Source organism: Apium graveolens, chromosome 5 (genome assembly GCF_009905375.1).
Source record: "Apium graveolens cultivar Ventura chromosome 5, ASM990537v1, whole genome shotgun sequence".
NCBI classification, from domain to species: domain Eukaryota; kingdom Viridiplantae; phylum Streptophyta; class Magnoliopsida; order Apiales; family Apiaceae; genus Apium; species Apium graveolens.
The window spans coordinates 146,988,235-146,997,858 of record NC_133651.1 but is presented as its reverse complement, the minus strand read 5'-3'; the positions used below and the strand labels follow the sequence as shown (position 1 = coordinate 146,997,858).

Genomic DNA, 9,624 nt, shown 5'->3' with positions numbered 1-9,624 from the left:
TAATTAGCCAAAGAATCCACCTTCATCATCAAAGCCTTAAGCTGAGCAGCTATAGTAGTAGCTGCATCTGCCTCCATAATTTTTGCTACATTGCCTTGAATTAGTCTCTGAGAAGGGTTCTGGTATTCATTAGCAGCCATCAGTTCAATCAAGTCATAAGCTTCCTCGTAGCTCTTAGCCCATAAGGCTCCACCTGATGCTGCATCAAGCATGGGTCTAGAAGTCGCACCCAAACCATTATAAAAGCAGTTAATGATCATCTAGTCAGGCATCCCATTATGAGGACACTTTCTAAGCATCTCTTATAACGATCCCAAGCTTCACACGAAGACTCTCCCGATTGCTGCACAAATTGAGTAAGAGTATTCTTGATTGTAGTTGTCTTCGCCATAGGAAAAAATTTAGTGAGAAACTTCTGAGCAAGATCTTCCCACTTGGTGATAGAGCCTGGTGGTAGAGAATGCAACCAACACATAGCCTTATCCCTCAGAGAGAATGGGAAAAGCCTCAACTTAATTGCATCTTCAGAGATATTGTTGAATTTTAAAGTGTCGCAGATCTCGATGAAATCTCTAATATGCATATTAGGATCTTCAGTTGAAGAACCGCCAAATTGGACCGAGTTCTGCACCATCTGAATTGTGCTAGCCTTGATTTCAAAAGTGTTAGCTGCGATGGCTGGTCTGATAATGCTAGACTGAATATCATCGATCTTCGGCTGAGAGTAGTCCATCAAAGCATTTGTATTTGCTTCTGGTTCACCCATTGCAACAAGAGTTTCTTCTTCAACTTTCTCGTCCTCTACAAGAACTTCTTCCTCTACTAAAACTTCTTCATCCAGTGTTCTCTTTTGAGATCGAGAACGTGTTAGTATAAATGCGCTCTAGAGTACCTGAAAAAGCCACAAGTAAACAAGTAAAATATCCGAGTCAGTGAACTTTAACGACCACTGATGTCAAGAACATAAACTAAGAATTAACACCGAGTCCCCGGAAGCGGCGCCAAAAACTTGTTAGGATGAAAACACGCGCTAATATTCACGCAAGTATACGCGGTCGCAAGTAATATAGAATTAATTCTAGTTCGTTCCCACGGAGACTGGTTTAGGTTAATTTCAATTAATGTACTTATGCAACAATGGTAAGGTTATTATTCAATGCTAAGATGATAACAAGTTGAGATTGTATATAACTACGATTAACTAAGAGATTAAACTAACTAATATTAATTAAAAGAATTAAGGTTGATTTACTTATATGAGACAAACATGGGATTCTAACTTCATTACTACTTCATTCAATAGTCATTTTATTCTTAACCTGAGGATGCAATGGTGATGACAACTAATCAGATAACACGAAACTAGTAAACGCCAACTTTCGTTGCACGAATACCCTTCTACTAGACATCCACAAAAGAGATACAAGCTGAATAAACACCAATTATATTGAGACCCTATATGGCTATAGAATTTGAAAACATAACGGTTTAATGCACAAATTATCTATCGTGATTATATAGGGAAAGTAAGATGGTTAAAATTACCTACGAATCGTGCACAATAAATACATGAACCTATGCTAGCATGGCAAGTTCTAAACCCCTATATTCACTTTCGCTTCAAAAGAGATTAACACGCTATCTTACAAGTTCACGACGCTCATAAGACGAATAAGCACAACCAATACTAGGATATCATACAATCACCACACACTAAGGTATCAAAACATATTAACTATTGAAATCCAAAAGTAAATCCACTAGAACCCCATGATAACAATTAGCCCATAACCGAACTCATCATCACCGTGGGTTCCGATGAAAGCATGGTATAATAAACTAAGTCTATATAAACTGAATAATAATCAAGTACGTTAAACAAGAGTAATAGGTTCAACAAACAAGAAAACTAGCATCCAAGATTACAACTTAAAATAAAGAATCACAAGAATAAACTAGATCCTCTTCTCCTTGGTTGTATTTATGCTCCTAGGTCTTCTCACTGTCTTCTTCTTAAGCTCTGTTACGTGCTTCTTAAACAGGATTCCTGAAAAATATAGCAGCCCATGCAGATTAGAAGTCGAGAAAATCAGTTCTCTACTTGAAACAGGATTCCTGAAAAACAGCCTGGCCTGGCCGCGTGCTATCCTAGTGCGGGCGTGCTGACTTTCTGCTTCTATGGCGCGGGCGCGCTATCACAGTGCGGGCGCACTGACCTTCTGGAAAAACTTCTGATTTTTATTTTCTTTGCGGGTTCTTGATGGCGATCCACGAGCAAACATCCCTAGCACCTTCCTAACATCAATTTAGCACCAAAGCAATGCTAAATCTCCTTCATCCCTTATTTATGCCTGAAATGCATAACACTACAAAAATGAATTAAATACACAAAATACTTGAGTAAAAAAAAAACTAATTCAAGCCTTTATAGAGCATTCTAAGTGGACATAAATGCCACTTAACAAAAGTATGTAGGGATGGATCCCAAGGGGAGAATTGTTGTAAATGTGTAGGTCGCTTCACACTTTATGGTGAAAATGATAACCAGGAAATGTATAAAATTTAACTTCTGCGAAATCTTTGCAAGGTTTCGCAAAAGTTGGGGGGCAATTGATAGAGGATAAAATAAACCTTCATTACGTCCTTAATGTTGCATTAGTTACATCTAAAATTGCTAGGCCCGTTAAAGAAGGCCATATGTATGATATTCAGACCAAGAAGGTTAACACATTGATCAGACCCAAGAAGGTTAACACATTGACCAAGCCTGATGGAAGAAAGAAGGCCCAATAGCCCTGAATATTTATTAATTTCGTAATTAAGAAATAGGGAGGATTAACAGCTCATTAAATGAGTCCAATCAGTAATGCAACTCTATGGAAGATTGTTAGTCCCTAACAATGCAACAAGAATTACAGAAGGGGGGTTGAATGGAATTCTTGAACCTTTTTCAGAAATATAAAATGTCATGACTTAAGATATATATGACAATGTTTTGATTTGCAAAGTGCGGAATAACAAGTTAAATATGAATCAAAACATAAAGTAATAAAAACACAAATCTTTAAAACTTTCTGGTGGATTAGAAAGTATCCTCCAGAGATATATAAATATATCGAGAGAACTCTGTGAAGCTTGAATAGCTCACAGCTGCTTACAAAATAAGAACAACTAAACTTATCGAGAAATGCTAAGAATGTAACTTACAAATGTTTCTCTGAGAATTTATTGCTTAGTCTTGTTGTTGTTCTAATTGCTACTTTTGGTTTATATATCACCAAGATTACACAGTTATAAGACAAGATAATAAAACAAAACCTATCAAGTCTAATACTATGCTACTTCATTACTCTATTCCAGCATCTTTGAATATCTTCAAAATAGCATAGAAATGGCAATACTTCTTTGTTCTCAAAAACCCAGTTGAATAGGCTTCCACATTCCTTTTGCTTACACTCGACGCATGTGACTGTGTTGTCACTGTCAACAGATGTTTCAATTGATTATCCGTCAGGTACATGATCATCCATCGAGTAGCATTGTTGATTATCTGTCGGGTAGCTATTTGACACTTGACTTCATTTCATTTATGCAGAATTACAAGACATCATCTATGTACAATTAATCAACCTATTCTGCATATCTAATTAAAGTCAACATGACTTATATGCTACTACAGAATCTAAACAAGGTGTATACGGAAATGTGCTACAGACTTATTGTTACATAAGCTACTCACTCGATGGATGTCAAATCCTTATCCGTCGGGACTATATAGAGTCATCCGTCGGGACAATATTTGCTTATCCGTCAAGTGCTATATTTTTCACTAAGTTAAATCTGCCAAGTTTTTTTTAAAGAAATCATCAAGTTCAAAATATATCCAAAACATTCTCCCCCAATTTATGTCTACTAGAATTGTAGCCATAAATTAAGAGAAACTTGATGATAATAAAACACCCTAAAAATACAAATTTAAAAGGAAGTAGATAAAACTGTAAAGTGCTTCAATTATCAAAATGTATAAAGATTTGCTCACAATCATTTTCAAGGTGCTCCTCTAGCCTGAGCAGATTAATCTATTTCCTTGAAGATCTGGATCTCTTTCCAAGCTTTCTGTTGTTTTCTTCTATTTGATTTTGGAGCTGTCTGTGGAATTGCAGTTCATCAGATTCTGAGAGATTTAGCATTTCTTGCATTTCCAAAAGAGTCTCATTGCTAGAGATGCTCAATTGGTCTTCTAATCTGAAGAATCTTCTAACTCCTTTATCATCCATAAATTCCATCAGCCAGTAGGGCCTCATATGCACTCTACTTCCTGTGTAAGGAATAGTTAGAGTCTTTGGGAGTGCATCTTTGGCTCTAATACTCCTTAGTTCTTCAATCTTCTTTAGAACAAGTCTTCTAGCTATCATATTGAATCCAAAGTTCTTCTTGAAGGATGAATAAACCTTTATCAGCACAGATTGACTTTCTTGAAGGATCCTTTGAAGTGGCCACTGTATCTCTTTTCCTTCCTTGTACTTGAATACTAACCTTTCAGGTAGATTCCTGTAAGCATCAATCCTTCTAACTTCTTCCAGTTCATCTAGATAGAGGTTTAAATATGAGAATTCCTTGATGTCACAGATGTACTGAAAGAGATATGTCCTAAGTCCAATCATGTATGAGGATTTAGGAATAACTTTTATATAATCTGTTTTAATTTCATTGATATTAATAAAAGGCTTGTTTTGTTTTTATTGCGGGCTCTATCTATTTAAATGTTTAAATAAGATATACCACAGTTTAGAGTAAAGCTTTTTATGGATTGTGATGAGATCATAATAATGAGACATAAAAGATGATAACTCTAAACTTAAATAGTTCCTGGTCGTAGGATTACTAACTGGTAATTAATAATCCGCAAAGATAGGTACATACTATGCTTGCTTCATTATGAAGGATGTCTGTTCTCATAGACATTTATGTGGTGACACTATAGCTGGTATGTAGGTGCTTATTATAGAATAAGTTCACTGAACATGACTCACACTGCTGAACAACTGATGGAGTTCACTCACGTGTCAGCAGTTGTTCACATAGTGATAGTTGTACAAGTATCCTTAGATTTGAGGTCATCATAGTCATCTTGTGTACACTGAACTATGCTTTGGTTTAGTTCTTAGTCTCAAGGGACAATTATAAGGGCTCTACTGGGTATAGGAATTTGTACACGAAGATAGTGTATGATCAATAAAGGATCTACCCCTTCCAGTGTAGGAAGAGAATGTTCAATGCTGATCCACTTATGTTAGTTCAGGAATCTCTGGCCAGAGTGAATGAAATTAGAAAGGAGTTTCTAATTTACATTATATCGAACTAAGCATAGTGAATGGGAAAGCAAGTGATTAAATAAGATAGGCTTGACACAAGTTCCATGCCTTGTATTTAATCGTGACATTGCAGGATAAAAGGAATTAATTATACGGTAACTACTCACTGAATAGGTTCTTGGTATTCTAAGCAGTGAATTCGTATTATCCAGATAGTCGCGATATGCTGAGAAGTATCCCTCACGATGTAGAATAAATATGATTAATTAATTAATCATATTTAATGAATTAGAGAATTTATATAAATAATGATAAAATAGTTTTATTATTATTTATTTCTACTACCGACTTAATATTGAACCTACAGGGTCACACCATAAAAGAGAATGATATAATGGTGGAGGAATTAATTAATAATGGCTGATAATTATTTATTTATGAAATAAATAATTAATTGGAAAATTTAATAATAGATTAAATGAGATTTAATTGATTATAAATTAATTAAGAAAAGGTTCTTAATATTATTAATTAAGAATTTAATTTTTGGAAATTAAATCAAGTGAGAGAATTATTTCTAAAGAGTTTAGAAAAAGGATTAATAATTAAAAGGTGTTTTAATTATTAGTGAGAATAATAAAGGGTTAATAATAATAATATTTTATGGGAAAATTTTCAGCTGAAAATTTTGCCTATAAATATACTATTATAAACCATAATTTTGCCTCAACCAAAAAGATTTACAAAACCTAATTCTCTCCATCTCCTCCTCCTTCATTACATCATTTTCTTGGTGGATACCGGTGGAGTGCTTTACACTTGAGGAGCAGCTGCTAAGGATCTCCGTTCATCGTTCTTGGATCGATATTAAAGACCTCCATCTTTCCATTAACGTAAAGCTTCTTAAGGTAAACATACTGAACTACGAATTAAATATTATTTTTTGCATGGATCCTGCGGAGGGTTTCATTTTTTTTTTAAGATTTAAATTTACGTTTTCGTTGCGTTTATGTGCTAAAAACCCTTCAATGGGATCAGAGCTACTTGCGAAAAGTTTTTAATTCGTTTATGTACGTGATTCGCCATGATTTGATGTTGATATAATATGCTTAGATATGTATGGTTTTGAATATATGATATTCATGTGAGTTGTATAATCATAAGATGATTATGTAATCTGTATATATACTGATATATACATGATTTATGTTTGTTCTAATTATGAGAATCATATTAGATACGGATTCTGAATTGGCTACTGCAGATTTGCTGAAATCTGGGTCTGGTGTCCGATTTACGCAAACGAATACCCTATTCCATAGGTAAACGAGCGTCTGAACAAAACTGATAGTTCAAGCTATCAACGACTCGTCTGTAAGGTGTTTGACGTCGTTTACTGCCCGTAAACAGTGATTCTTGTTTTTCTGATTTGATTATGATTTTTCTGATTTTTGTCATATTTTTTTTATGATTAGATCATGGACAATATGATATGTTAAGATCAGATTATGTGTTTTAACATGCTTTTATGTGTTGTATGAGCATGGTGGATGGTTATGGCCTTTCGACCTTAGTTTAATGGTTTTGGTTTTGGTTTTAAATACGACTTGCATGTCGTCAATCTTTGTAATCATAAATCTCGAATGTAACTCGAGTTATTCTTGTAAGTTCATTAGCTTAGTTTTACTTTCAATCATGTAATGTAATTGAAGACTCAAGAAGGCTATCCAATGGAGGTGATACAAAGAAGAAGACGAGGCATACAAGAAGTCTAAACAAAGAAGAAGACTTATGTAATAAGTAGTTGTATTTATTTCCATCACCATATTAGATTGACCTTGATCTTTATCATGAGCTTGATAAAGATCACATAGGATGGGGCCATAACCAAACACATTTACTTTATTGCACTTTACATTTACTTTTTTATTTAATTTTATATATGAGATATATGCCTATGTTTACCATGCGATGATAGATTTAGGTGAACTTAAATCAATATAAGGCGTGCTCTAGAAAATCTAGAATATGAATCATTTCTTGCCTTAACAATAAATATTATGAATACGATCATGAGATTCTTGTGTTTATGAAACACGTAATTGAATATGAATTTTCAATATTGAGAGAAAGGATGATTCTGTCAACAACAGATTTCTATCTGTAAGAAAGGGTTATTAAGTGATACCTCTTGACAATGCTCCACCCGATCTGGGAATCACTTGATTATCGATTATTGATTTGAAATATTTAATTTAAAAGGAAGAATCTCTTTATAATATGATTATGATTGTAACGTAATATAATCCCTCTAAAATTAAATAATATCAAGTAGTAATTGGCCAATGACACAACGGGCTTGTGTCGGTCATAGCCTTCCAACATGGTAGAAAATGGTTCTTATTTTTAAATCATTGTCATTTCGTGCTACAACCGAGGGCTTTGATTTGGAAATAAGAAATACTTGTCTATTACATAGAGATGTGTACATTGAATTATAATCTAAAGGTCGGTACATGCCACAGCCGTGGGCCGTTGGAGACTGATTCAATTGTACGAAATGTTGGGTTAGACTTGACTTATAATATTGAGTTTGTCATGCCACAGCCGTGACTCAATTATTCAAGAGGCTAAACTTATATTAGAGAATAACATAAGATGTAATTGACAAGAGTTTTTTGCCTATTGAACATCACATGACGTTTCGTGCCACAGCCGAGGTTGTGTGATGGAATGTAGGATCCCTATTCCCACTAGCATTATGAATGCTTAATTTTCACTTAGGGGGTTGAAAAAAAATTAGATAAACTAGTGGGAGACACTTATGAATAAAGACCCGATTCATATAGTATTTTGAAATGAAATTGAATATTTGCTAAGTGTTGTTATGTGTTTATCATTTACAAATTTACTATATTCGTCATGTCTTCTGCACTATCACTCCGAAGCATACTAGATGCTCACAAGTTGACTGGTCCTAATTTAGCTGTTTGTTTTCACTGTAACAAGTTGGGGCACTGAAAGAGGAACTGCAAGGTTTACCTTGCAGAATTGAAGAAGAAGGGTAGTGAGACTACCGCTTCTGATTCAGGCATGTTCATGATCGAAGTTAATATGTCACTAGGTCAAATTTCTACTTGGGTATTAGATACCGCCCGTGGTTCTCATATTTGCAATTCGTTGCAAGGACTAAAGGGAAGTAGGACTCTTGAAAAAGATGAGGTGATTCTACATATGGGCAATGGAGCAAGGGTTGCGGCCATATATGTAGGATCATTTAGTTTACATAAGCCTACGGGCAAGACTATTATTTTGAATAATTGTTATTACGTTCCCTCTATTGTGAGAAATATTGTTTCTATTCCTATGTTGGATGTGAATGGTTTTTCATTTATTATTAAGAATAATGAATGTTCTATCCTTAGAGATAAAGTTTTTTTTGGACGTGGCATTTTAAATAATGGTCTGTATGTATGTGACGTAGAGCATGATTTACTTCAGATTGAACAAACTAATAAAAAAAATGAGATGATGAAAATCTGACCTATTTATGGCACTGTAGGCTAGGTCATATTAGTGAAAATAGACTGCGGACATTGCATAAGGAAGGGTTACTTGACCCCTTTGATTTTGAATCATATCCTATATGCGAGTCTTGTCTATTGGGTAAAATGACCAAATCTCCATTTAGTGGACATGGAGAGAGGGCTGCAGATTTGCTAGGATTGGTACACACAGATGTATGTGGACCAATGTCTACGCAAGCCATGGGTGGATTTTCGTACTTCATTACTTTCATAGATGATAGATCTAGATTCAGATATGTGTATTTGATGAAACACAAGTCTGAAGCCTTTGAAAAGTTCAAAGAATATAAACATGAAGTGGAGAAACAAACCAAACACAATATTATAACTCTTCGATCAGATCAAGGTGGTGAATACTTGAATGGAGAGTTTCTAGATTATCTCAAAGAAAATGGTATAGTCTCTCAGTGGACTCCTCCATATACTCCACAGTTGAATGGGGTATCTGAAAGGAGAAATCGAACTTCGTTAGACATGGTTCGGTCCATGATGAGCTATGCGAATCTTCCAGTATTCCTATGGGGTTATGTATTGGAAACCTCAACATATTTACTGAATAAGGTGCCTTCCAAATTTGTTCCTCAAACACCATATGAGATATGGAAAGAAAGGAAACCGAGTCTTAAACCCGTTAAGATTTGGGGATGTCCAGCTTATGTCAAGAAAGTTGACCCAGATAAGCTGGAATCTCGATCCGTAAAATATAATTTTGTGGGATATCC

The 9,624-nt window shown here is 34.8% G+C and overlaps 1 non-coding gene across 1 annotated transcript; it reads left to right on the top strand.

The window, feature by feature from the left end:
* The first annotated feature begins 270 nt into the window (after window positions 1–270).
* Window positions 271–376, top strand: LOC141662735 (small nucleolar RNA R71). Its single transcript, XR_012550833.1, has one exon. It is a non-coding gene; the product is annotated as a small nucleolar RNA R71 (small nucleolar RNA).
* The last annotated feature ends 9,248 nt before the right edge of the window (window positions 377–9,624 follow it).